Source organism: Apostichopus japonicus, chromosome 20 (assembly GCF_037975245.1).
Source record: "Apostichopus japonicus isolate 1M-3 chromosome 20, ASM3797524v1, whole genome shotgun sequence".
NCBI lineage: Eukaryota > Metazoa > Echinodermata > Holothuroidea > Aspidochirotida > Stichopodidae > Apostichopus > Apostichopus japonicus.
Genome location: NC_092580.1, coordinates 9,231,790 through 9,257,521, shown reverse-complemented (window position 1 = coordinate 9,257,521; position 25,732 = coordinate 9,231,790).

Genomic DNA, 25,732 nt, shown 5'->3' with positions numbered 1-25,732 from the left:
CTTCATGGTCGGGGTGCACGTGGATCTTTGACGTCACCGGAAGTCCATATATTTTGGTGGAGGTCGAAGGTCATTTGAGGTCACCAGGGAAGAAATGGTGACGAACTTTGTAAACGCGATATCTCAGGCATGGAAGGTCGGACCAACTTCATAGTCGGGGTGCACGTGGATCCTAGGGATCACCGGAAGTCCATAGATTTTGGTTCCGGTCGAAGGTCATTTGAGGTCACCAGGGAAGAAATGGTGACGAACTTTGTAAACGCGATATCTCAGGCATGGAAAGTCGGACCAACTTCATGGTCGGGGTGCACGTGGATCTTTGACGTCACCGGAAGTCCATATATTTTGGTGGAGGTCGAAGGTCATTTGAGGTCACCAGGGAAGAAATGGTGACGAACTTTGTAAACGCGATATCTCAGGCATGGAAAGTCGGACCAACTTCATGGTCGGGGTGCACGTGGATCCTAGAGATCACCGGAAGTCCAAGGATTTTGGTTCCGGTCGAAGGTCATTTGAGGTCACCAGGGAAGAAATGGTGACGAACTATGTAAACGCGATATCTCAGGCATGGAAACTCGGACCAACTTCATAGTCGGGGTGCACGTGGATCCTAGGGATCACCGGAATTCCATCGATTTTGGTTCCGGTCGAAGGTCATTTGAGGTCACCAGGGAAGAAATGGTGACGAACTTTGTAAACGCGATATCTCAGGCATGGAAACTCGGACCAACTTCATAGTCGGGGTGCACGTGGATCCTAGGGATCACCGGAAGTCCATCGATTTTGGTTCCGGTCGAAGGTCATTTGAGGTCACCAGGGAAGAAATGGTGACGAACTTTGTAAACGCGATATCTCAGGCATGGAAAGTCGGACCAACTTCATAGTCGGGGTGCACGTGGATCTTTGACGTCACCGGAAGTCCATAGATTTTGGTTCCGGTCGAAGGTCATTTGAGGTCACCAGGGAAGAAATGGTGACGAACTTTGTAAACGCGATATCTCAGGCATGGAAACTCGGACCAACTTCATAGTCGGGGTGCACGTGGATCTTAAGGATCACCGGAAGTCCATAGATTTTGCTTCCGGTCGAAGGTCATTTGAGGTCACCAGGGAAGAAATGGTGACGAACTTTGTAAACGCGATATCTCAGGCATGGAAACTCGGACCAACTTCATAGTCGGGGTGCACGTGGATCCTAGGGAGCACCGGAAGTCCATAGATTTTGGTTCCGGTCGAAGGTCATTTGAGGTCAACAGGGAAGAAATGGTGACGAACTTTGTAAACGCGATATCTCAGGCATGGAAACTCGGACCAACTTCATAGTCGGGGTGCACGTGGATCCTAGGGATCAACGGAAGTCCATTGATTTTGCTTCCGGTCGAAGGTCATTTGAGGTCACCAGGGAAGAAATGGTGACGAACTTTGTAAACGCGATATCTCAGGCATGGAAGGTCGGACCAACTTCATAGTCGGGGTGCACGTGGATCCTACGGATCACCGGAAGTCCATATATTTTGGTTCCGGTCGAAGGTCATTTGAGGTCACCAGGGAAGAAATGGTGACGAACTTTGTAAACGCGATATCTCAGGCATGGAAGGTCGGACCAACTTCATAGTCGGGGTGCACGTGGATCCTAAGGATCACCGGAAGTCCAAGGATTTTGGTTCCGGTCGAAGGTCATTTGAGGTCACCAGGGAAGAAATGGTGACGAACTTTGTAAACGCGATATCTCAGGCATGGAATCTCGGACCAACTTCATAGTCGGGGTGCACGTGGATCCTAGAGATCACCGGAAGTCCATATATTTTGGTTCCGGTCGAAGGCCATTTGAGGTCACCAGGGAAGAAATGGTGACGAACTTTGTAAACGCGATATCTCAGGCATGGAAACTCGGACCAACTTCATAGTCGGGGTGCACGTGAATCCTAGGGATCACCGGAAGTCCATAGATTTTGGTTCCGGTCGAAGGCCATTTGAGGTCACCAGGGAAGAAATGGTGACGAACTTTGTAAACGCGATATCTCAGGCATGGAAGGTCGGACCAACTTCATAGTCGGGGTGCACGTGGATCCTAGGGATCACCGGAAGTCCATATATTTTGCTTCCGGTCGAAGGTCATTTGAGGTCACCAGGGAAGAAATGGTGACGAACTTTGTAAACGCGATATCTCAGGCATGGAAGGTCGGACCAACTTCATAGTCGGGGTGCACGTGGATCCTAGGGATCACCGGAAGTCCATATATTTTGGTGGAGGTCGAAGGTCATTTGAGGTCACCAGGGAAGAAATGGTGACGAACTTTGTAAACGCGATATCTCAGGCATGGAAAGTCGGACCAACTTCATGGTCGGGGTGCACGTGGATCTTTGACGTCACCGGAAGTCCATATATTTTGGTGGAGGTCGAAGGTCATTTGAGGTCACCAGGGAAGAAATGGTGACGAACTTTGTAAACGCGATATCTCAGGCATGGAAAGTCGGACCAACTTCATGGTCGGGGTGCACGTGGATCTTTGACGTCACCGGAAGTCCATATATTTTGGTGGAGGTCGAAGGTCATTTGAGGTCACCAGGGAAGAAATGGTGACGAACTTTGTAAACGCGATATCTCAGGCATGGAAAGTCGGACCAACTTCATGGTCGGGGTGCACGTGGATCTTTGACGTCACCGGAAGTCCATATATTTTGGTGGAGGTCGAAGGTCATTTGAGGTCACCAGGGAAGAAATGGTGACGAACTTTGTAAACGCGATATCTCAGGCATGGAAAGTCGGACCAACTTCATGGTCGGGGTGCACGTGGATCTTTGACGTCACCGGAAGTCCATATATTTTGGTGGAGGTCGAAGGTCATTTGAGGTCACCAGGGAAGAAATGGTGACGAACTTTGTAAACGCGATATCTCAGGCATGGAAAGTCGGACCAACTTCATGGTCGGGGTGCACGTGGATCTTTGACGTCACCGGAAGTGAATATATTTTGGTGGAGGTCGAAGGTCATTTGAGGTCACCAGGGAAGAAATGGTGACGAACTTTGTAAACGCGATATCTCAGGCATGGAAAGTCGGACCAACTTCATGGTCGGGGTGCACGTGGATCTTTGACGTCACCGGAAGTGAATATATTTTGGTGGAGGTCGAAGGTCATTTGAGGTCACCAGGGTAGAAATGGTGACGAACTTTGTAAACGCGATATCTCAGGCATGGAAAGTCGGACCAACTTCATGGTCGGGGTGCACGTGGATCTTTGACGTCACCGGAAGTCCATATATTTTGGTGGAGGTCGAAGGTCATTTGAGGTCACCAGGGAAGAAATGGTGACGAACATTGTAAACGCGATATCTCAGGCATGGAAAGTCGGACCAACTTCATGGTCGGGGTGCACGTGGATCTTTGACGTCACCGGAAGTCAATATATTTTGGTTCCGGTCGAAGGTCATTTGAGGTCAACAGGGAAGAAATGGTGACGAACTTTGTAAACGCGATATCTCAGGCATGGAAACTCGGACCAACTTCATAGTCGGGATGCACGTGGATCCTAGAGATCACCGGAAGTCCATTGATTTTGGTTCCGGTCGAAGGTCATTTGAGGTCACCAGGGAAGAAATGGTGACGAACTTTGTAAACGCGATATATCAGGCATGGAAAGTCGGACCAACTTCATGGTCGGGGTGCACGTGGATCTTTGACGTCACCGGAAGTCCATATATTTAAGTGGAGGTCGAAGGTCATTTGAGGTCACCAGGGAAGAAATGGTGACGAACTTTGTAAACGCGATATCTCAGGCATGGAAAGTCGGACCAACTTCATGGTCGGGGTGCACGTGGATCTTTGACGTCACCGGAAGTCCATATATTTTGGTACCGGTCGAAGGTCATTTGAGGTCACCAGGGAAGAAATGGTGACGAACTTTGTAAACGCGATATCTCAGGCATGGAAACTCGGACCAACTTCATAGTCGGGGTGCACGTGGATCCTAGGGATCACCGGAATTCCATCGATTTTGGTTCCGGTCGAAGGTCATTTGAGGTCACCAGGGAAGAAATGGTGACGAACTTTTTAAACGCGTTATCTCAGGCATGGAAAGTCGGACCAACTTCATAGTCGGGGTGCACGTGGATCTTTGAGGTCACCGGAAGTCCAAGGATTTTGGTGGAGGTCGAAGGTCATTTGAGGTCACCAGGGAAGAAAAGGTGACGAACTTTGTAAACGCGATATCTCAGGCATGGAAACTCGGACCAGCTTCATAGTCGGGGTGCACGTGGATCCTATGGATCACCGGAAGTCCATAGATTTTGGTGGAGGTCGAAGGTCATTTGAGGTCACCAGGGAAGAAATGGTGACGAACATTGTAAACGCGATATCTCAGGCATGGAAACTCGGCCCAACTTCATAGTCGGGATGCACGTGGATCCTAGGGATCACCGGAAGTACATTGATTTTGCTTCCGGTCGAAGGTCATTTGAGGTCACCAGGGAAGAAATGGTGACGAACTTTGTAAACGCGATATCTCAGGCATGGAAGGTCGGACCAACTTCATAGTCGGGATGCATGTGGATCCTAGGGATCACCGGAAGTCCATTGATTTTGGTTCCGGTCGAAGGTCATTTGAGGTCACCAGGGAAGAAATGGTGACGAACTTTGTAAACGCGATATCTCAGGCATGGAAACTCGGACCAACTTCGTAGTCGGGGTACACGTGGATCCTAGGGATCACCGGAAGTCCATAGATTTTGGTTCCGGTCGAAGGTCATTTGAGGTCACCAGGGAAGAAATGGTGACGAACTTTGTAAACGCGATATCTCAGGCATGGAAGGTCGGACCAACTTCGTAGTCGGGATGCACGTGGATCCTAGGGATCACCGGAAGTCCATTGATTTTGCTTCCGGTCGAAGGTCATTTGAGGTCACCAGGGAAGAAATGGTGACGAACTTTGTAAACGCGATATCTCAGGCATGGAAACTCGGACCAACTTCATAGTCGGGGTGCACGTGGATCCTAGGGATCACCGGAATACCGAAGATTTTGGTTCCGGTCGAAGGTCATTTGAGGTCACCAGGGAAGAAATGGTGACGAACTTTGTAAACGCGATATCTCAGGCATGGAAAGTCGGACCAACTTCATAGTCGGGGTGCACGTGGATCCTAGGGATCACCGGAATACCGAAGATTTTGGTTCCGGTCGAAGATCATTTGAGGTCACCAGGGAAGAAATGGTGACGAACTTTGTAAACGCGATATCTCAGGCATGGAATCTCGGACCAACTTCATAGTCGGGGTGCACGTGGATCCTAGAGATCACCGGAAGTCCATATATTTTGGTTCCGGTCGAAGGCCATTTGAGGTCACCAGGGAAGAAATGGTGACGAACTTTGTAAACGCGATATCTCAGGCATGGAAACTCGGACCAACTTCATAGTCGGGGTGCACGTGAATCCTAGGGATCACCGGAAGTCCATAGATTTTGGTTCCGGTCGAAGGCCATTTGAGGTCACCAGGGAAGAAATGGTGACGAACTTTGTAAACGCGATATCTCAGGCATGGAAGGTCGGACCAACTTCATAGTCGGGGTGCACGTGGATCCTAGGGATCACCGGAAGTCCATATATTTTGCTTCCGGTCGAAGGTCATTTGAGGTCACCAGGGAAGAAATGGTGACGAACTTTGTAAACGCGATATCTCAGGCATGGAAGGTCGGACCAACTTCATAGTCGGGGTGCACGTGGATCCTAGGGATCACCGGAAGTCCATATATTTTGGTGGAGGTCGAAGGTCATTTGAGGTCACCAGGGAAGAAATGGTGACGAACTTTGTAAACGCGATATCTCAGGCATGGAAAGTCGGACCAACTTCATGGTCGGGGTGCACGTGGATCTTTGACGTCACCGGAAGTCCATATATTTTGGTGGAGGTCGAAGGTCATTTGAGGTCACCAGGGAAGAAATGGTGACGAACTTTGTAAACGCGATATCTCAGGCATGGAAAGTCGGACCAACTTCATGGTCGGGGTGCACGTGGATCTTTGACGTCACCGGAAGTCCATATATTTTGGTGGAGGTCGAAGGTCATTTGAGGTCACCAGGGAAGAAATGGTGACGAACTTTGTAAACGCGATATCTCAGGCATGGAAGGTCGGACCAACTTCATAGTCGGGGTGCACGTGGATCCTAGGGATCACCGGAAGTCCATATATTTTGGTGGAGGTCGAAGGTCATTTGAGGTCACCAGGGAAGAAATGGTGACGAACTTTGTAAACGCGATATCTCAGGCATGGAAAGTCGGACCAACTTCATGGTCGGGGTGCACGTGGATCTTTGACGTCACCGGAAGTCCATATATTTTGGTGGAGGTCGAAGGTCATTTGAGGTCACCAGGGAAGAAATGGTGACGAACTTTGTAAACGCGATATCTCAGGCATGGAAAGTCGGACCAACTTCATGGTCGGGGTGCACGTGGATCCTAGAGATCACCGGAAGTCCAAGGATTTTGGTTCCGGTCGAAGGTCATTTGAGGTCACCAGGGAAGAAATGGTGACGAACTATGTAAACGCGATATCTCAGGCATGGAAACTCGGACCAACTTCATAGTCGGGGTGCACGTGGATCCTAGGGATCACCGGAATTCCATCGATTTTGGTTCCGGTCGAAGGTCATTTGAGGTCACCAGGGAAGAAATGGTGACGAACTTTGTAAACGCGATATCTCAGGCATGGAAACTCGGACCAACTTCATAGTCGGGGTGCACGTGGATCCTAGGGATCACCGGAAGTCCATCGATTTTGGTTCCGGTCGAAGGTCATTTGAGGTCACCAGGGAAGAAATGGTGACGAACTTTGTAAACGCGATATCTCAGGCATGGAAAGTCGGACCAACTTCATAGTCGGGGTGCACGTGGATCTTTGACGTCACCGGAAGTCCATAGATTTTGGTTCCGGTCGAAGGTCATTTGAGGTCACCAGGGAAGAAATGGTGACGAACTTTGTAAACGCGATATCTCAGGCATGGAAACTCGGACCAACTTCATAGTCGGGGTGCACGTGGATCTTAAGGATCACCGGAAGTCCATAGATTTTGCTTCCGGTCGAAGGTCATTTGAGGTCACCAGGGAAGAAATGGTGACGAACTTTGTAAACGCGATATCTCAGGCATGGAAACTCGGACCAACTTCATAGTCGGGGTGCACGTGGATCCTAGGGAGCACCGGAAGTCCATAGATTTTGGTTCCGGTCGAAGGTCATTTGAGGTCAACAGGGAAGAAATGGTGACGAACTTTGTAAACGCGATATCTCAGGCATGGAAACTCGGACCAACTTCATAGTCGGGGTGCACGTGGATCCTAGGGATCAACGGAAGTCCATTGATTTTGCTTCCGGTCGAAGGTCATTTGAGGTCACCAGGGAAGAAATGGTGACGAACTTTGTAAACGCGATATCTCAGGCATGGAAGGTCGGACCAACTTCATAGTCGGGGTGCACGTGGATCCTACGGATCACCGGAAGTCCATATATTTTGGTTCCGGTCGAAGGTCATTTGAGGTCACCAGGGAAGAAATGGTGACGAACTTTGTAAACGCGATATCTCAGGCATGGAAGGTCGGACCAACTTCATAGTCGGGGTGCACGTGGATCCTAAGGATCACCGGAAGTCCAAGGATTTTGGTTCCGGTCGAAGGTCATTTGAGGTCACCAGGGAAGAAATGGTGACGAACTTTGTAAACGCGATATCTCAGGCATGGAATCTCGGACCAACTTCATAGTCGGGGTGCACGTGGATCCTAGAGATCACCGGAAGTCCATATATTTTGGTTCCGGTCGAAGGCCATTTGAGGTCACCAGGGAAGAAATGGTGACGAACTTTGTAAACGCGATATCTCAGGCATGGAAACTCGGACCAACTTCATAGTCGGGGTGCACGTGAATCCTAGGGATCACCGGAAGTCCATAGATTTTGGTTCCGGTCGAAGGCCATTTGAGGTCACCAGGGAAGAAATGGTGACGAACTTTGTAAACGCGATATCTCAGGCATGGAAGGTCGGACCAACTTCATAGTCGGGGTGCACGTGGATCCTAGGGATCACCGGAAGTCCATATATTTTGCTTCCGGTCGAAGGTCATTTGAGGTCACCAGGGAAGAAATGGTGACGAACTTTGTAAACGCGATATCTCAGGCATGGAAGGTCGGACCAACTTCATAGTCGGGGTGCACGTGGATCCTAGGGATCACCGGAAGTCCATATATTTTGGTGGAGGTCGAAGGTCATTTGAGGTCACCAGGGAAGAAATGGTGACGAACTTTGTAAACGCGATATCTCAGGCATGGAAAGTCGGACCAACTTCATGGTCGGGGTGCACGTGGATCTTTGACGTCACCGGAAGTCCATATATTTTGGTGGAGGTCGAAGGTCATTTGAGGTCACCAGGGAAGAAATGGTGACGAACTTTGTAAACGCGATATCTCAGGCATGGAAAGTCGGACCAACTTCATGGTCGGGGTGCACGTGGATCTTTGACGTCACCGGAAGTCCATATATTTTGGTGGAGGTCGAAGGTCATTTGAGGTCACCAGGGAAGAAATGGTGACGAACTTTGTAAACGCGATATCTCAGGCATGGAAGGTCGGACCAACTTCATAGTCGGGGTGCACGTGGATCCTAGGGATCACCGGAAGTCCATAGATTTTGGTTCCGGTCGAAGGTCATTTGAGGTCACCAGGGAAGAAATGGTGACGAACTTTGTAAACGCGATATCTCAGGCATGGAAAGTCGGACCAACTTCATGGTCGGGGTGCACGTGGATCTTTGACGTCACCGGAAGTCCATATATTTTGGTGGAGGTCGAAGGTCATTTGAGGTCACCAGGGAAGAAATGGTGACGAACTTTGTAAACGCGATATCTCAGGCATGGAAAGTCGGACCAACTTCATGGTCGGGGTGCACGTGGATCTTTGACGTCACCGGAAGTCCATATATTTTGGTGGAGGTCGAAGGTCATTTGAGGTCACCAGGGAAGAAATGGTGACGAACTTTGTAAACGCGATATCTCAGGCATGGAAAGTCGGACCAACTTCATGGTCGGGGTGCACGTGGATCTTTGACGTCACCGGAAGTCCATATATTTTGGTGGAGGTCGAAGGTCATTTGAGGTCACCAGGGAAGAAATGGTGACGAACTTTGTAAACGCGATATCTCAGGCATGGAAAGTCGGACCAACTTCATGGTCGGGGTGCACGTGGATCTTTGACGTCACCGGAAGTGAATATATTTTGGTGGAGGTCGAAGGTCATTTGAGGTCACCAGGGTAGAAATGGTGACGAACTTTGTAAACGCGATATCTCAGGCATGGAAAGTCGGACCAACTTCATGGTCGGGGTGCACGTGGATCTTTGACGTCACCGGAAGTCCATATATTTTGGTGGAGGTCGAAGGTCATTTGAGGTCACCAGGGAAGAAATGGTGACGAACATTGTAAACGCGATATCTCAGGCATGGAAAGTCGGACCAACTTCATGGTCGGGGTGCACGTGGATCTTTGACGTCACCGGAAGTCAATATATTTTGGTTCCGGTCGAAGGTCATTTGAGGTCAACAGGGAAGAAATGGTGACGAACTTTGTAAACGCGATATCTCAGGCATGGAAACTCGGACCAACTTCATAGTCGGGATGCACGTGGATCCTAGAGATCACCGGAAGTCCATTGATTTTGGTTCCGGTCGAAGGTCATTTGAGGTCACCAGGGAAGAAATGGTGACGAACTTTGTAAACGCGATATATCAGGCATGGAAAGTCGGACCAACTTCATGGTCGGGGTGCACGTGGATCTTTGACGTCACCGGAAGTCCATATATTTAAGTGGAGGTCGAAGGTCATTTGAGGTCACCAGGGAAGAAATGGTGACGAACTTTGTAAACGCGATATCTCAGGCATGGAAAGTCGGACCAACTTCATGGTCGGGGTGCACGTGGATCTTTGACGTCACCGGAAGTCCATATATTTTGGTACCGGTCGAAGGTCATTTGAGGTCACCAGGGAAGAAATGGTGACGAACTTTTTAAACGCGTTATCTCAGGCATGGAAACTCGGACCAACTTCATAGTCGGGGTGCACGTGGATCCTAGGGATCACCGGAATTCCATCGATTTTGGTTCCGGTCGAAGGTCATTTGAGGTCACCAGGGAAGAAATGGTGACGAACTTTTTAAACGCGTTATCTCAGGCATGGAAACTCGGACCAGCTTCATAGTCGGGGTGCACGTGGATCCTATGGATCACCGGAAGTCCATAGATTTTGGTGGAGGTCGAAGGTCATTTGAGGTCACCAGGGAAGAAATGGTGACGAACATTGTAAACGCGATATCTCAGGCATGGAAACTCGGACCAACTTCATAGTCGGGATGCACGTGGATCCTAGGGATCACCGGAAGTACATTGATTTTGCTTCCGGTCGAAGGTCATTTGAGGTCACCAGGGAAGAAATGGTGACGAACTTTGTAAACGCGATATCTCAGGCATGGAAGGTCGGACCAACTTCATAGTCGGGATGCATGTGGATCCTAGGGATCACCGGAAGTCCATTGATTTTGGTTCCGGTCGAAGGTCATTTGAGGTCACCAGGGAAGAAATGGTGACGAACTTTGTAAACGCGATATCTCAGGCATGGAAACTCGGACCAACTTCGTAGTCGGGGTACACGTGGATCCTAGGGATCACCGGAAGTCCATAGATTTTGGTTCCGGTCGAAGGTCATTTGAGGTCACCAGGGAAGAAATGGTGACGAACTTTGTAAACGCGATATCTCAGGCATGGAAACTCGGACCAACTTCGTAGTCGGGGTACACGTGGATCCTAGGGATCACCGGAAGTCCATAGATTTTGGTTCCGGTCGAAGGTCATTTGAGGTCACCAGGGAAGAAATGGTGACGAACTTTGTAAACGCGATATCTCAGGCATGGAAGGTCGGACCAACTTCGTAGTCGGGATGCACGTGGATCCTAGGGATCACCGGAAGTCCATTGATTTTGCTTCCGGTCGAAGGTCATTTGAGGTCACCAGGGAAGAAATGGTGACGAACTTTGTAAACGCGATATCTCAGGCATGGAAACTCGGACCAACTTCATAGTCGGGGTGCACGTGGATCCTAGGGATCACCGGAATACCGAAGATTTTGGTTCCGGTCGAAGGTCATTTGAGGTCACCAGGGAAGAAATGGTGACGAACTTTGTAAACGCGATATCTCAGGCATGGAAAGTCGGACCAACTTCATAGTCGGGGTGCACGTGGATCCTAGAGATCAACGGAAGTCCATTGATTTTGCTTCCGGTCGAAGGTCATTTGAGGTCACCAGGGAAGAAATGGTGACGAACTTTGTAAACGCGATATCTCAGGCATGGAAGGTCGGACCAACTTCATAGTCGGGATGCACGTGGATCCTAGGGATCACCGGAAGTCCATAGATTTTGGTTCCGGTCGAAGGTCATTTGAGGTCACCAGGGAAGAAATGGTGACGAACTTTGTAAACGCGATATCTCAGGCATGGAAGGTCGGACCAACTTCGTAGTCGGGATGCACGTGGATCCTAGGGATCACCGGAAGTCCATTGATTTTGCTTCCGGTCGAAGGTCATTTGAGGTCACCAGGGAAGAAATGGTGACGAACTTTGTAAACGCGATATCTCAGGCATGGAAACTCGGACCAACTTCATAGTCGGGGTGCACGTGGATCCTAGGGATCACCGGAATACCGAAGATTTTGGTTCCGGTCGAAGGTCATTTGAGGTCACCAGGGAAGAAATGGTGACGAACTTTGTAAACGCGATATCTCAGGCATGGAAAGTCGGACCAACTTCATAGTCGGGGTGCACGTGAATCCTAGGGATCACCGGAATACCGAAGATTTTGGTTCCGGTCGAAGATCATTTGAGGTCACCAGGGAAGAAATGGTGACGAACTTTGTAAACGCGATATCTCAGGCATGGAAGGTCGGACCAACTTCATAGTCGGGATGCACGTGGATCCTAGGGATCACCGGAAGTCAATATATTTTGGTTCCGGTCGAAGGTCATTTGAGGTCAACAGGGAAGAAATGGTGACGAACTTTGTAAACGCGATATCTCAGGCATGGAAACTCGGACCAACTTCATAGTCGGGATGCACGTGGATCCTAGAGATCACCGGAAGTCCATTGATTTTGGTTCCGGTCGAAGGTCATTTGAGGTCACCAGGGAAGAAATGGTGACGAACTTTGTAAACGCGATATATCAGGCATGGAAAGTCGGACCAACTTCATGGTCGGGGTGCACGTGGATCTTTGACGTCACCGGAAGTCCATATATTTAAGTGGAGGTCGAAGGTCATTTGAGGTCACCAGGGAAGAAATGGTGACGAACTTTGTAAACGCGATATCTCAGGCATGGAAAGTCGGACCAACTTCATGGTCGGGGTGCACGTGGATCTTTGACGTCACCGGAAGTCCATATATTTTGGTACCGGTCGAAGGTCATTTGAGGTCACCAGGGAAGAAATGGTGACGAACTTTTTAAACGCGTTATCTCAGGCATGGAAACTCGGACCAACTTCATAGTCGGGGTGCACGTGGATCCTAGGGATCACCGGAATTCCATCGATTTTGGTTCCGGTCGAAGGTCATTTGAGGTCACCAGGGAAGAAATGGTGACGAACTTTTTAAACGCGTTATCTCAGGCATGGAAACTCGGACCAGCTTCATAGTCGGGGTGCACGTGGATCCTATGGATCACCGGAAGTCCATAGATTTTGGTGGAGGTCGAAGGTCATTTGAGGTAACCAGGGAAGAAATGGTGACGAACATTGTAAACGCGATATCTCAGGCATGGAAACTCGGACCAACTTCATAGTCGGGATGCACGTGGATCCTAGGGATCACCGGAAGTACATTGATTTTGCTTCCGGTCGAAGGTCATTTGAGGTCACCAGGGAAGAAATGGTGACGAACTTTGTAAACGCGATATCTCAGGCATGGAAGGTCGGACCAACTTCATAGTCGGGATGCATGTGGATCCTAGGGATCACCGGAAGTCCATTGATTTTGGTTCCGGTCGAAGGTCATTTGAGGTCACCAGGGAAGAAATGGTGACGAACTTTGTAAACGCGATATCTCAGGCATGGAAACTCGGACCAACTTCGTAGTCGGGGTACACGTGGATCCTAGGGATCACCGGAAGTCCATAGATTTTGGTTCCGGTCGAAGGTCATTTGAGGTCACCAGGGAAGAAATGGTGACGAACTTTGTAAACGCGATATCTCAGGCATGGAAACTCGGACCAACTTCGTAGTCGGGGTACACGTGGATCCTAGGGATCACCGGAAGTCCATAGATTTTGGTTCCGGTCGAAGGTCATTTGAGGTCACCAGGGAAGAAATGGTGACGAACTTTGTAAACGCGATATCTCAGGCATGGAAGGTCGGACCAACTTCGTAGTCGGGATGCACGTGGATCCTAGGGATCACCGGAAGTCCATTGATTTTGCTTCCGGTCGAAGGTCATTTGAGGTCACCAGGGAAGAAATGGTGACGAACTTTGTAAACGCGATATCTCAGGCATGGAAACTCGGACCAACTTCATAGTCGGGGTGCACGTGGATCCTAGGGATCACCGGAATACCGAAGATTTTGGTTCCGGTCGAAGGTCATTTGAGGTCACCAGGGAAGAAATGGTGACGAACTTTGTAAACGCGATATCTCAGGCATGGAAAGTCGGACCAACTTCATAGTCGGGGTGCACGTGGATCCTAGGGATCACCGGAATACCGAAGATTTTGGTTCCGGTCGAAGATCATTTGAGGTCACCAGGGAAGAAATGGTGACGAACTTTGTAAACGCGATATCTCAGGCATGGAAACTCGGACCAACTTCATAGTCGGGGTGCACGTGGATCCTAGGGATCAACGGAAGTCCATTGATTTTGCTTCCGGTCGAAGGTCATTTGAGGTCACCAGGGAAGAAATGGTGACGAACTTTGTAAACGCGATATCTCAGGCATGGAAGGTCGGACCAACTTCATAGTCGGGATGCACGTGGATCCTAGGGATCACCGGAAGTCCATAGATTTTGGTTCCGGTCGAAGGTCATTTGAGGTCACCAGGGAAGAAATGGTGACGAACTTTGTAAACGCGATATCTCAGGCATGGAAGGTCGGACCAACTTCGTAGTCGGGATGCACGTGGATCCTAGGGATCACCGGAAGTCCATTGATTTTGCTTCCGGTCGAAGGTCATTTGAGGTCACCAGGGAAGAAATGGTGACGAACTTTGTAAACGCGATATCTCAGGCATGGAAACTCGGACCAACTTCATAGTCGGGGTGCACGTGGATCCTAGGGATCACCGGAATACCGAAGATTTTGGTTCCGGTCGAAGGTCATTTGAGGTCACCAGGGAAGAAATGGTGACGAACTTTGTAAACGCGATATCTCAGGCATGGAAAGTCGGACCAACTTCATAGTCGGGGTGCACGTGAATCCTAGGGATCACCGGAATACCGAAGATTTTGGTTCCGGTCGAAGATCATTTGAGGTCACCAGGGAAGAAATGGTGACGAACTTTGTAAACGCGATATCTCAGGCATGGAAGGTCGGACCAACTTCATAGTCGGGATGCACGTGGATCCTAGGGATCACCGGAAGTCCATTGATTTTGCTTCCGGTCGAAGGTCATTTGAGGTCACCAGGGAAGAAATGGTGACGAACTTTGTAAACGCGATATCTCAGGCATGGAAACTCGGACCAACTTCATAGTCGGGGTGCACGTGGATCCTAGGGATCACCGGAAGTCCATAGATTTTGGTTCCGGTCGAAGGTCATTTGAGGTCACCAGGGAAGAAATGGTGACGAACTTTGTAAACGCGATATCTCAGGCATGGAAACTCGGACCAACTTCATAGTCTGGGTGCACGTGGATCCTAAGGATCACCGGAAGTCCATAGATTTTGGTTCCGGTCGAAGGTCATTTGAGGTCACCAGGGAAGAAATGGTGACGAACTTTGTAAACGCGATATCTCAGGCATGGAAACTCGGACCAACTTCATAGTCTGGGTGCACGTGGATCCTAAGGATCACCGGAAGTCCATAGATTTTGGTTCCGGTCGAAGGTCATTTGAGGTCACCAGGGAAGAAATGGTGACGAACTTTGTAAACGCGATATCTCAGGCATGGAAAGTCGGACCAACTTCATAGTCGGGGTGCACGTGGATCCTAGGGATCACCGGAATACCGAAGATTTTGGTTCCGGTCGAAGGTCATTTGAGGTCACCAGGGAAGAAATGGTGACGAACTTTGTAAACGCGATATCTCAGGCATGGAAAGTCGGACCAACTTCATAGTCGGGGTGCACGTGGATCCTAGGGATCACCGGAATACCGAAGATTTTGGTTCCGGTCGAAGGTCATTTGAGGTCACCAGGGAAGAAATGGTGACGAACTTTGTAAACGCGATATCCCAGGCATGGAAACTCGGACCAACTTCATAGTCGGGGTGCACGTGGATCCTAGAGATCACCGGAAGTCCATAGATTTTGGTTCCGGTCGAAGGTCATTTGAGGTCACCAGGGAAGAAATGGTGACGAACTTTGTAAACGCGATATCTCAGGCATGGAAACTCGGACCAACTTCATAGTCGGGGTGCACGTGGATCCTAGGGATCACCGGAAGTCCAAGGATTTTGGTTCCGGTCGAAGGTCATTTGAGGTCACCAGGGAAGAAATGGTGACGAACTTTGTAAACGCGATATCTCAGGCAGGGAAGGTCGGACCAACTTCATAGTCGGGGTGCACGTGGATCCTGGCGATCACCGGAAGTCCAAGGATTTTGGTTCCGGTCGAAGGTCATTTGAGGTCACCAGGGAAGAAATGGTGACGAACTTTGTAAACGCGATATCTCAGGCATGGAAAGTCGGACCAACTTCATAGTCGGTGTGCACGTGGATCCTAGGGATCACCGGAAGTCCATGGATTTTGGTTCCGGTCGAAGGTCATTTGAGGTCACCAGGGAAGAAATGGTGACGAACTTTGTAAACGCGATATCTCAGGCATGGAAACTCGGACCAACTTCATAGTCGGGGTGCACGTGGATCCTAGAGATCACCGGAAGTCCAAGGATTTTGGTTCCGGTCGAAGGTCATTTGAGGTCACCAGGGAAGAAATGGTGACGAACTATGTAAACGCGATATCTCAGGCATGGAAACTCGGACCAACTTCATAGTCGGGGTGCACGTGGATCCTAGGGATCACCGGAATTCCATCGATTTTGGTTCCGGTCGAAGGTCATTTGAGGTCACCAGGGAAGAAATGGTGACGAACTTTGTAAACGCGATATCTCAGGCATGGAAAGTCGGACCAACTTCATAGTCGGGGTGCACGTGGATCTTTGACGTCACCGGAAGTCCGTAGATTTTGGTTCCGGTCGAAGGTCATTTGAGGTCACCAGGGAAGAAATGGTGACGAACTTTGTAAACGCGATATCTCAGGCATGGAAACTCGGACCAACTTCATAGTCGGGGTGCACGTTGATCTTAAGGATCACCGGAAGTCTCTAGATTTTGGTTCCGGTCGAAGGTCATTTGAGGTCACCAGGGAAGAAATGGTGACGAACTTTGTAAACGCGATATCTCAGGCATGGAAACTCGGACCAACTTCATAGTCGGGGTGCACGTGGATCCTAGGGAGCACCGGAAGTCCATAGATTTTGGTTCCGGTCGAAGGTCATTTGAGGTCACCAGGGAAGAAATGGTGACGAACTTTGTAAACGCGATATCTCAGGCATGGAAGGTCGGACCAACTTCATAGTCGGGGTGCACGTGGATCCTACGGATCACCGGAAGTCCATAGATTTTGGTTCCGGTCGAAGGTCATTTGAGGTCACCAGTGAAGAAATGGTGACGAACTTTGTAAACGCGATATCTCAGGCATGAAAGGTCGGACCAACTTCATAGTCGGGGTGCACGTGGATCGTGGACGTCACCGGAAGTCCATAGATTTTGGTTCCGGTCGAAGGTCATTTGAGGTCACCAGGGAAGAAATGGTGACGAACTTTGTAAACGCGATATCTCAGGCATGGAAACTCGGACCAACTTCATAGTCGGGGTGCACGTGGATCCTAGGGATCACCGGAAGCCCGAGGATTTTAGTTCCGGTCGAAGGTCATTTGAGGTCACCAGGGAAGAAATGGTGACGAACTTTGTAAGCGCCATATCTCAGGCATGGAAACTCGGACCAACTTCATAGTCGGGGTGCACGTGGATCCTAGGGATCACCGGAAGTCCAAGGATTTTGGTTCCGGTCGAAGGTCATTTGAGGTCACCAGGGAAGAAATGGTGACGAACTTTGTAAACGCGATATCTCAGGCAGGGAAGGTCGGACCAACTTCATAGTCGGGGTGCACGTGGATCCTGGCGATCACCGGAAGTCCAAGGATTTTGGTTCCGGTCGAAGGTCATTTGAGGTCACCAGGGAAGAAATGGTGACGAACTTTGTAAACGCGATATCTCAGGCATGGAAAGTCGGACCAACTTCATAGTCGGTGTGCACGTGGATCCTAGGGATCACCGGAAGTCCATGGATTTTGGTTCCGGTCGAAGGTCATTTGAGGTCACCAGGGAAGAAATGGTGACGAACTTTGTAAACGCGATATCTCAGGCATGGAAACTCGGACCAACTTCATAGTCGGGGTGCACGTGGATCCTAGAGATCACCGGAAGTCCAAGGATTTTGGTTCCGGTCGAAGGTCATTTGAGGTCACCAGGGAAGAAATGGTGACGAACTATGTAAACGCGATATCTCAGGCATGGAAACTCGGACCAACTTCATAGTCGGGGTGCACGTGGATCGTAGGGATCACCGGAATTCCATCGTGTTTGGTTCCGGTCGAAGGTCATTTGAGGTCACCAGGGAAGAAATGGTGACGAACTTTGTAAACGCGATATCTCAGGCATGGAAAGTCGGACCAACTTCATAGTCGGGGTGCACGTGGATCTTTGACGTCACCGGAAGTCCATAGATTTTGGTTCCGGTCGAAGGTCATTTGAGGTCACCAGGGAAGAAATGGTGACGAACTTTGTAAACGCGATATCTCAGGCATGGAAACTCGGACCAACTTCATAGTCGGGGTGCACGTTGATCTTAAGGATCACCGGAAGTCCATAGATTTTGGTTCCGGTCGAAGGTCATTTGAGGTCACCAGGGAAGAAATGGTGACGAACTTTGTAAACGCGATATCTCAGGCATGGAAACTCGGACCAACTTCATAGTCGGGGTGCACGTGGATCCTAAGGAGCACCGGAAGTCCATAGATTTTGGTTCCGGTCGAAGGTCATTTGAGGTCACCAGGGAAGAAATGGTGACGAACTTTGTAAACGCGATATCTCAGGCATGGAAGGTCGGACCAACTTCATAGTCGGGGCGCACGTGGATCCTACGGATCACCGGAAGTCCATAGATTTTGGTTCCGGTCGAAGGTCATTTGAGGTCACCAGGGAAGAAATGGTGACGAACTTTGTAAACGCGATATCTCAGGCATGGAAGGTCGGACCAACTTCATAGTCGGGGTGCACGTGGATCCTGCGGATCACCGGAAGTCCATAGATTTTGGTTCCTGTCGAAGGTCATTTGAGGTCACCAGGGAAGAAATGGTGACGAACTTTGTAACAAGATATCTCAGGCATGGAAACTCGGACAAACTTCATAGTCGGGGTGCACGTGAATCCTAGGGATCACCGGAAGTCCAAGGATTTTGGTTCCGGTCGAAGGTCATTTGAGGTCACCAGGGAAGAAATGGTGACGAACTTTGTAAACGCGATATCTCAGGCATGGAAAGTCGGACCAACTTCATAATCGGGGTGCACGTGGATCTTTGACGTCACCGGAAGTCCATAGATTTTGGTTCCGGTCGAAGGCCATTTGAGGTCACCAGGGAAGAAATGGTGACGAACTTTGTAAACGCGATATCTCAGGCATGGAAACTCGGACCAACTTCATAGACGGGGTGCACGTGGATCCTAGGGATCATCGGAAGTCCATAGATTTTGGTTCCGGTCGAAGGCCATTTGAGGTCACCAGGGAAGAAATGGTGACGAACTTTGTAAACGCGATATCTCAGGCATGGAAGGTCGGACCAACTTCATAGTCGGGGTGCACGTGGATCCTAGGGATCACCGGAAGTCCATATATTTTGCTTCCGGTCGAAGGTCATTTGAGGTCACCAGGGAAGAAATGGTGACGAACTTTGTAAACGCGATATCTCAGGCATGGAAACTCGGACCAACTTCATGGTCGTAGTGCACGTGGATCTATGACGTCACCGGAAGTCCATATATTTTGGTTCCGGTCGAAGGTCATTTGAGGTCACCAGGGAAGAAATGGTGACGAACTTTGTAAACGCGATATCTCAGGCATGGAAACTCGGACCAACTTCATAGTCGGGGTGCACGTGGATCCTAGGGATCACCGGAAGTCCATAGATTTTGGTGGAGGTCGAAGGTCATTTGAGGTCACCAGGGAAGAAATGGTGACGAACTTTGTAAACGCGATATCTCAGGCATGAAAGGTCGGACCAACTTCATAGTCGGGGTGCACGTGGATCTTTGACGTCACCGGAAGTCCATAGATTTTGGTTCCGGTCGAAGGTCATTTGAGGTCACCAGGGAAGAAATGGTGACGAACTTTGTAAACGCGATATCTCAGGCATGGAAACTCGGACCAACTTCATAGTCGGGGTGCACGTGGATCCTAGAGATCACCGGAAGTCCATAGATTTTGGTTCCGGTCGAAGGTCATTTGAGGTCACCAGGGAAGAAATGGTGACGAACTTTGTAAACGCGATATCTCAGGCATGGAAACTCGAACCAACTTCATAGTCGGGGTGCACGTGGATCCTACGGATCACCGGAAGTCCATAGATTTTGGTTCCGGTCGAAGGTCATTTGAGGTCACCAGGGAAGAAATGGTGACGAACTTTGTAAACGCGATATCTCAGGCATGAAAGGTCGGACCAACTTCATAGTCGGGGTGCACGTGGATCTTTGACGTCACCGGAAGTCCATAGATTTTGGTTCCGGTCGAAGGTCATTTGAGGTCACCAGGGAAGAAATGGTGACGAACTTTGTAAACGCGATATCTCAGGCATGGAAACTCGGACCAACTTCATAGTCGGGGTGCACGTGGATCCTAGGGATCACCGGAAGCCCGAGGATTTTAGTTCCGGTCGAAGGTCATTTGAGGTCACCAGGGAAGAAATGGTGACGAACTTTGTAAGCGCGATATCTCAGGCATGGAAACTCGGACCAACTTCATAGTCGGGGTGCACGTGGATCCTAGGGATCACCGGAAGTCCAAGGATTTTGGTTCCGGTCGAAGAAAATTTGAGGTCACCAGGGAAGAAATGGTGACGAACTTTGTAAACGCGATATCTCAGGCAGGGAAGGTCGGACCAACTTCATAGTCGGGGTGCACGTGGATCCTGGCGATCACCGGAATTCCATCGATTTTGGTTCCGGTCGAAGGTCATTTGAGGTCACCAGGGAAGAAATGGTGACGAACTTTGTAAACGCGATATCTCAGGCATGGAAAGTCGGACCAACTTCATAGTCGGTGTGCACGTGGATCCTAGGATTCACCGGAAGTCCATGGATTTTGGTTCCGGTCGAAGGTCATTTGAGGTCACCAGGGAAGAAATGGTGACAAACTTTGTAAACGCGATATCTCAGGCAGGGAAGGTCGGACCAACTTCATAGTCGGTGTGCACGTGGATCCTAAAGATCACCGGAAGTCCATGGATTTTGGTTCCGGTCGAAGGTCATTTGAGGTCACCAGGGAAGAAATGGTGACGAACTTTGTAAACGCGATATCTCAGGCATGGAAGGTCGGACCAACTTCATGGTCGGGGTGCACGTGGATCCTAGGGATCACCGGAAGTCCAAGGATTTTGATACAGGTCGAAGGTCATTTGAGGTCACCAGGGAAGAAATGGTGACGAACTTTGTAAACGCGATATCTCAGGCAGGGAAGGTCGGACCAACTTCATAGTCGGGGTGCACGTGGATCCTAGGGATCACCGGAAGTCCAAAGATTTTGATACAGGTCGAAGGTCATTTGAGGTCACCAGGGAAGAAATGGTGACGAACTTTGTAAACGCGATATCTCAGTCAGGGAAGGTCGGACCAACTTCATAGTCGGGGTGCACGTGGATCCTAGGGATCACCGGAAGTCCATAGATTTTGGTTCCGGTCGAAGTCCATTTGAGGTCACCAGGGAAGAAATGGTGACGAACTTTGTAAACGCGATATCTCAGGCATGGAAGGTCGGACCAACTTCATAGTCGGGGTGCACGTGGATCCTAGGGATCACCGGAAGTCCATATATTTTGCTTCCGGTCGAAGGTCATTTGAGGTCACCAGGGAAGAAATGGTGACGAACTTTGTAAACGCGATATCTCAGGCATGGAAACTCGGACCAACTTCATGGTCGTAGTGCACGTGGATCTATGACGTCACCGGAAGTCCATATATTTTGGTTCCGGTCGAAGGTCATTTGAGGTCACCAGGGAAGAAATGGTGACGAACTTTGTAAACGCGATATCTCAGGCATGGAAACTCGGACCAACTTCATAGTCGGGGTGCACGTGGATCCTAGGGATCACCGGAAGTCCATAGATTTTGGTGGAGGTCGAAGGTCATTTGAGGTCACCAGGGAAGAAATGGTGACGAACTTTGTAAACGCGATATCTCAGGCATGAAAGGTCGGACCAACTTCATAGTCGGGGTGCACGTGGATCTTTGACGTCACCGGAAGTCCATAGATTTTGGTTCCGGTCGAAGGTCATTTGAGGTCACCAGGGAAGAAATGGTGACGAACTTTGTAAACGCGATATCTCAGGCATGGAAACTCGGACCAACTTCATAGTCGGGGTGCACGTGGATCCTAGAGATCACCGGAAGTCCATAGATTTTGGTTCCGGTCGAAGGTCATTTGAGGTCACCAGGGAAGAAATGGTGACGAACTTTGTAAACGCGATATCTCAGGCATGGAAACTCGAACCAACTTCATAGTCGGGGTGCACGTGGATCCTAGGGATCACCGGAAGTCCATAGATTTTGGTTCCGGTCGAAGGTCATTTGAGGTCACCAGGGAAGAAATGGTGACGAACTTTGTAAACGCGATATCTCAGGCATGAAAGGTCGGACCAACTTCATAGTCGGGGTGCACGTGGATCTTTGACGTCACCGGAAGTCCATAGATTTTGGTTCCGGTCGAAGGTCATTTGAGGTCACCAGGGAAGAAATGGTGACGAACTTTGTAAACGCGATATCTCAGGCATGGAAACTCGGACCAACTTCATAGTCGGGGTGCACGTGGATCCTAGGGATCACCGGAAGCCCGAGGATTTTAGTTCCGGTCGAAGGTCATTTGAGGTCACCAGGGAAGAAATGGTGACGAACTTTGTAAGCGCGATATCTCAGGCATGGAAACTCGGACCAACTTCATAGTCGGGGTGCACGTGGATCCTAGAGATCACCGGAAGTCCAAGGATTTTGGTTCCGGTCGAAGGTCATTTGAGGTCACCAGGGAAGAAATGGTGACGAACTTTGTAAACGCGATATCTCAGGCATGGAAACTCGGACCAACTTCATAGTCGGGGTGCACGTGGATCCTAGGGATCACCGAAAGTCAATATATTTTGCTTCCGGTCGAAGGTCATTTGAGGTCACCAGGGAAGAAATGGTGACGAACTTTGTAAACGCGATATCTCAGGCATGGAAGGTCGGACCAACTTCATAGTCGGGGTGCACGTGGATCCTACGGATCACCGGAAGTCCATAGATTTTGGTTCCGGTCGAAGGTCATTTGAGGTCACCAGGGAAGAAATGGTGACGAACTTTGTAAACGCGATATCTCAGGCATGGAAGGTCGGACCAACTTCATAGTCGGGGTGCACGTGGATCCTGCGGATCACCGGAAGTCCATAGATTTTGGTTCCTGTCGAAGGTCATTTGAGGTCACCAGGGAAGAAATGGTGACGAACTTTGTAAACGCGATATCTCAGGCATGGAAACTCGGACCAACTTCATAGTCGGGGTGCACGTGAATCCTAGGGATCACCGGAAGTCCAAGGATTTTGGTTCCGGTCGAAGGTCATTTGAGGTCACCAGGGAAGAAATGGTGACGAACTTTGTAAACGCGATATCTCAGGCATGGAAAGTCGGACCAACTTCATAATCGGGGTGCACGTGGATCTTTGACGTCACCGGAAGTCCATAGATTTTGGTTCCGGTCGAAGGTCATTTGAGGTCACCAGGGAAGAAATGGTGACGAACTTTGTAAACGCGATATCTCAGGCATGGAAACTCGGACCAACTTCATAGTCGGGGTGCACGTGGATCCTAGGGATCACCGGAAGTCCATAGATTTTGGTTCCGGTCGAAGGCCATTTGAGGTCACCAGGGAAGAAATGGTGACGAACTTTGTAAACGCGATATCTCAGGCATGGAAGGTCGGACCAACTTCATAGTCGGGGTGCACGTGGATCCTAAAGATCACCGGAAGTCCATATATTTTGCTTCCGGTCGAAGGTCATTTGAGGTCACCAGGGAAGAAATGGTGACGAACTTTGTAAACGCGATATCTCAGGCATGGAAACTCGGACCAACTTCATGGTCGTAGTGCACGTGGATCTATGACGTCACCGGAAGTCCATATATTTTGGTTCCGGTCGAAGGTCATTTGAGGTCACCAGGGAAGAAATGGTGACGAACTTTGTAAACGCGATATCTCAGGCATGGAAACTCGGACCAACTTCATAGTCGGGGTGCACGTGGATCCTAGGGATCACCGGAAGTCCATAGATTTTGGTTCCGGTCGAAGGTCATTTGAGGTCACCAGGGAAGAAATGGTGACGAACTTTGTAAACGCGATATCTCAGGCATGAAAGGTCGGACCAACTTCATAGTCGGGGTGCACGTGGATCTTTGACGTCACCGGAAGTCCATAGATTTTGGTGGAGGTCGAAGGTCATTTGAGGTCACCAGGGAAGAAATGGTGACGAACTTTGTAAACGCGATATCTCAGGCATGGAAACTCGGACCAACTTCATAGTCGGGGTGCACGTGGATCCTAGAGATCACCGGAAGTCCATAGATTTTGGTTCCGGTCGAAGGTCATTTGAGGTCACCAGGGAAGAAATGGTGACGAACTTTGTAAACGCGATATCTCAGGCATGGAAACTCGAACCAACTTCATAGTCGGGGTGCACGTGGATCCTAGGGATCACCGGAAGTCCATAGATTTTGGTTCCGGTCGAAGGTCATTTGAGGTCACCAGGGAAGAAATGGTGACGAACTTTGTAAACGCGATATCTCAGGCATGAAAGGTCGGACCAACTTCATAGTCGGGGTGCACGTGGATCTTTGACGTCACCGGAAGTCCATAGATTTTGGTTCCGGTCGAAGGTCATTTGAGGTCACCAGGGAAGAAATGGTGACGAACTTTGTAAACGCGATATCTCAGGCATGGAAACTCGGACCAACTTCATAGTCGGGGTGCACGTGGATCCTAGGGATCACCGGAAGCCCGAGGATTTTAGTTCCGGTCGAAGGTCATTTGAGGTCACCAGGGAAGAAATGGTGACGAACTTTGTAAGCGCGATATCTCAGGCATGGAAACTCGGACCAACTTCATAGTCGGGGTGCACGTGGATCCTAGAGATCACCGGAAGTCCAAGGATTTTGGTTCCGGTCGAAGGTCATTTGAGGTCACCAGGGAAGAAATGGTGACGAACTTTGTAAACGCGATATCTCAGGCATGGAAACTCGGACCAACTTCATAGTCGGGGTGCACGTGGATCCTAGGGATCACCGAAAGTCAATATATTTTGCTTCCGGTCGAAGGTCATTTGAGGTCACCAGGGAAGAAATGGTGACGAACTTTGTAAACGCGATATCTCAGGCATGGAAGGTCGGACCAACTTCATAGTCGGGGTGCACGTGGATCCTACGGATCACCGGAAGTCCATAGATTTTGGTTCCGGTCGAAGGTCATTTGAGGTCACCAGGGAAGAAATGGTGACGAACTTTGTAAACGCGATATCTCAGGCATGGAAGGTCGGACCAACTTCATAGTCGGGGTGCACGTGGATCCTGCGGATCACCGGAAGTCCATAGATTTTGGTTCCTGTCGAAGGTCATTTGAGGTCACCAGGGAAGAAATGGTGACGAACTTTGTAAACGCGATATCTCAGGCATGGAAACTCGGACCAACTTCATAGTCGGGGTGCACGTGAATCCTAGGGATCACCGGAAGTCCAAGGATTTTGGTTCCGGTCGAAGGTCATTTGAGGTCACCAGGGAAGAAATGGTGACGAACTTTGTAAACGCGATATCTCAGGCATGGAAAGTCGGACCAACTTCATAATCGGGGTGCACGTGGATCTTTGACGTCACCGGAAGTCCATAGATTTTGGTTCCGGTCGAAGGTCATTTGAGGTCACCAGGGAAGAAATGGTGACGAACTTTGTAAACGCGATATCTCAGGCATGGAAACTCGGACCAACTTCATAGTCGGGGTGCACGTGGATCCTAGGGATCACCGGAAGTCCATAGATTTTGGTTCCGGTCGAAGGCCATTTGAGGTCACCAGGGAAGAAATGGTGACGAACTTTGTAAACGCGATATCTCAGGCATGGAAGGTCGGACCAACTTCATAGTCGGGGTGCACGTGGATCCTAAAGATCAC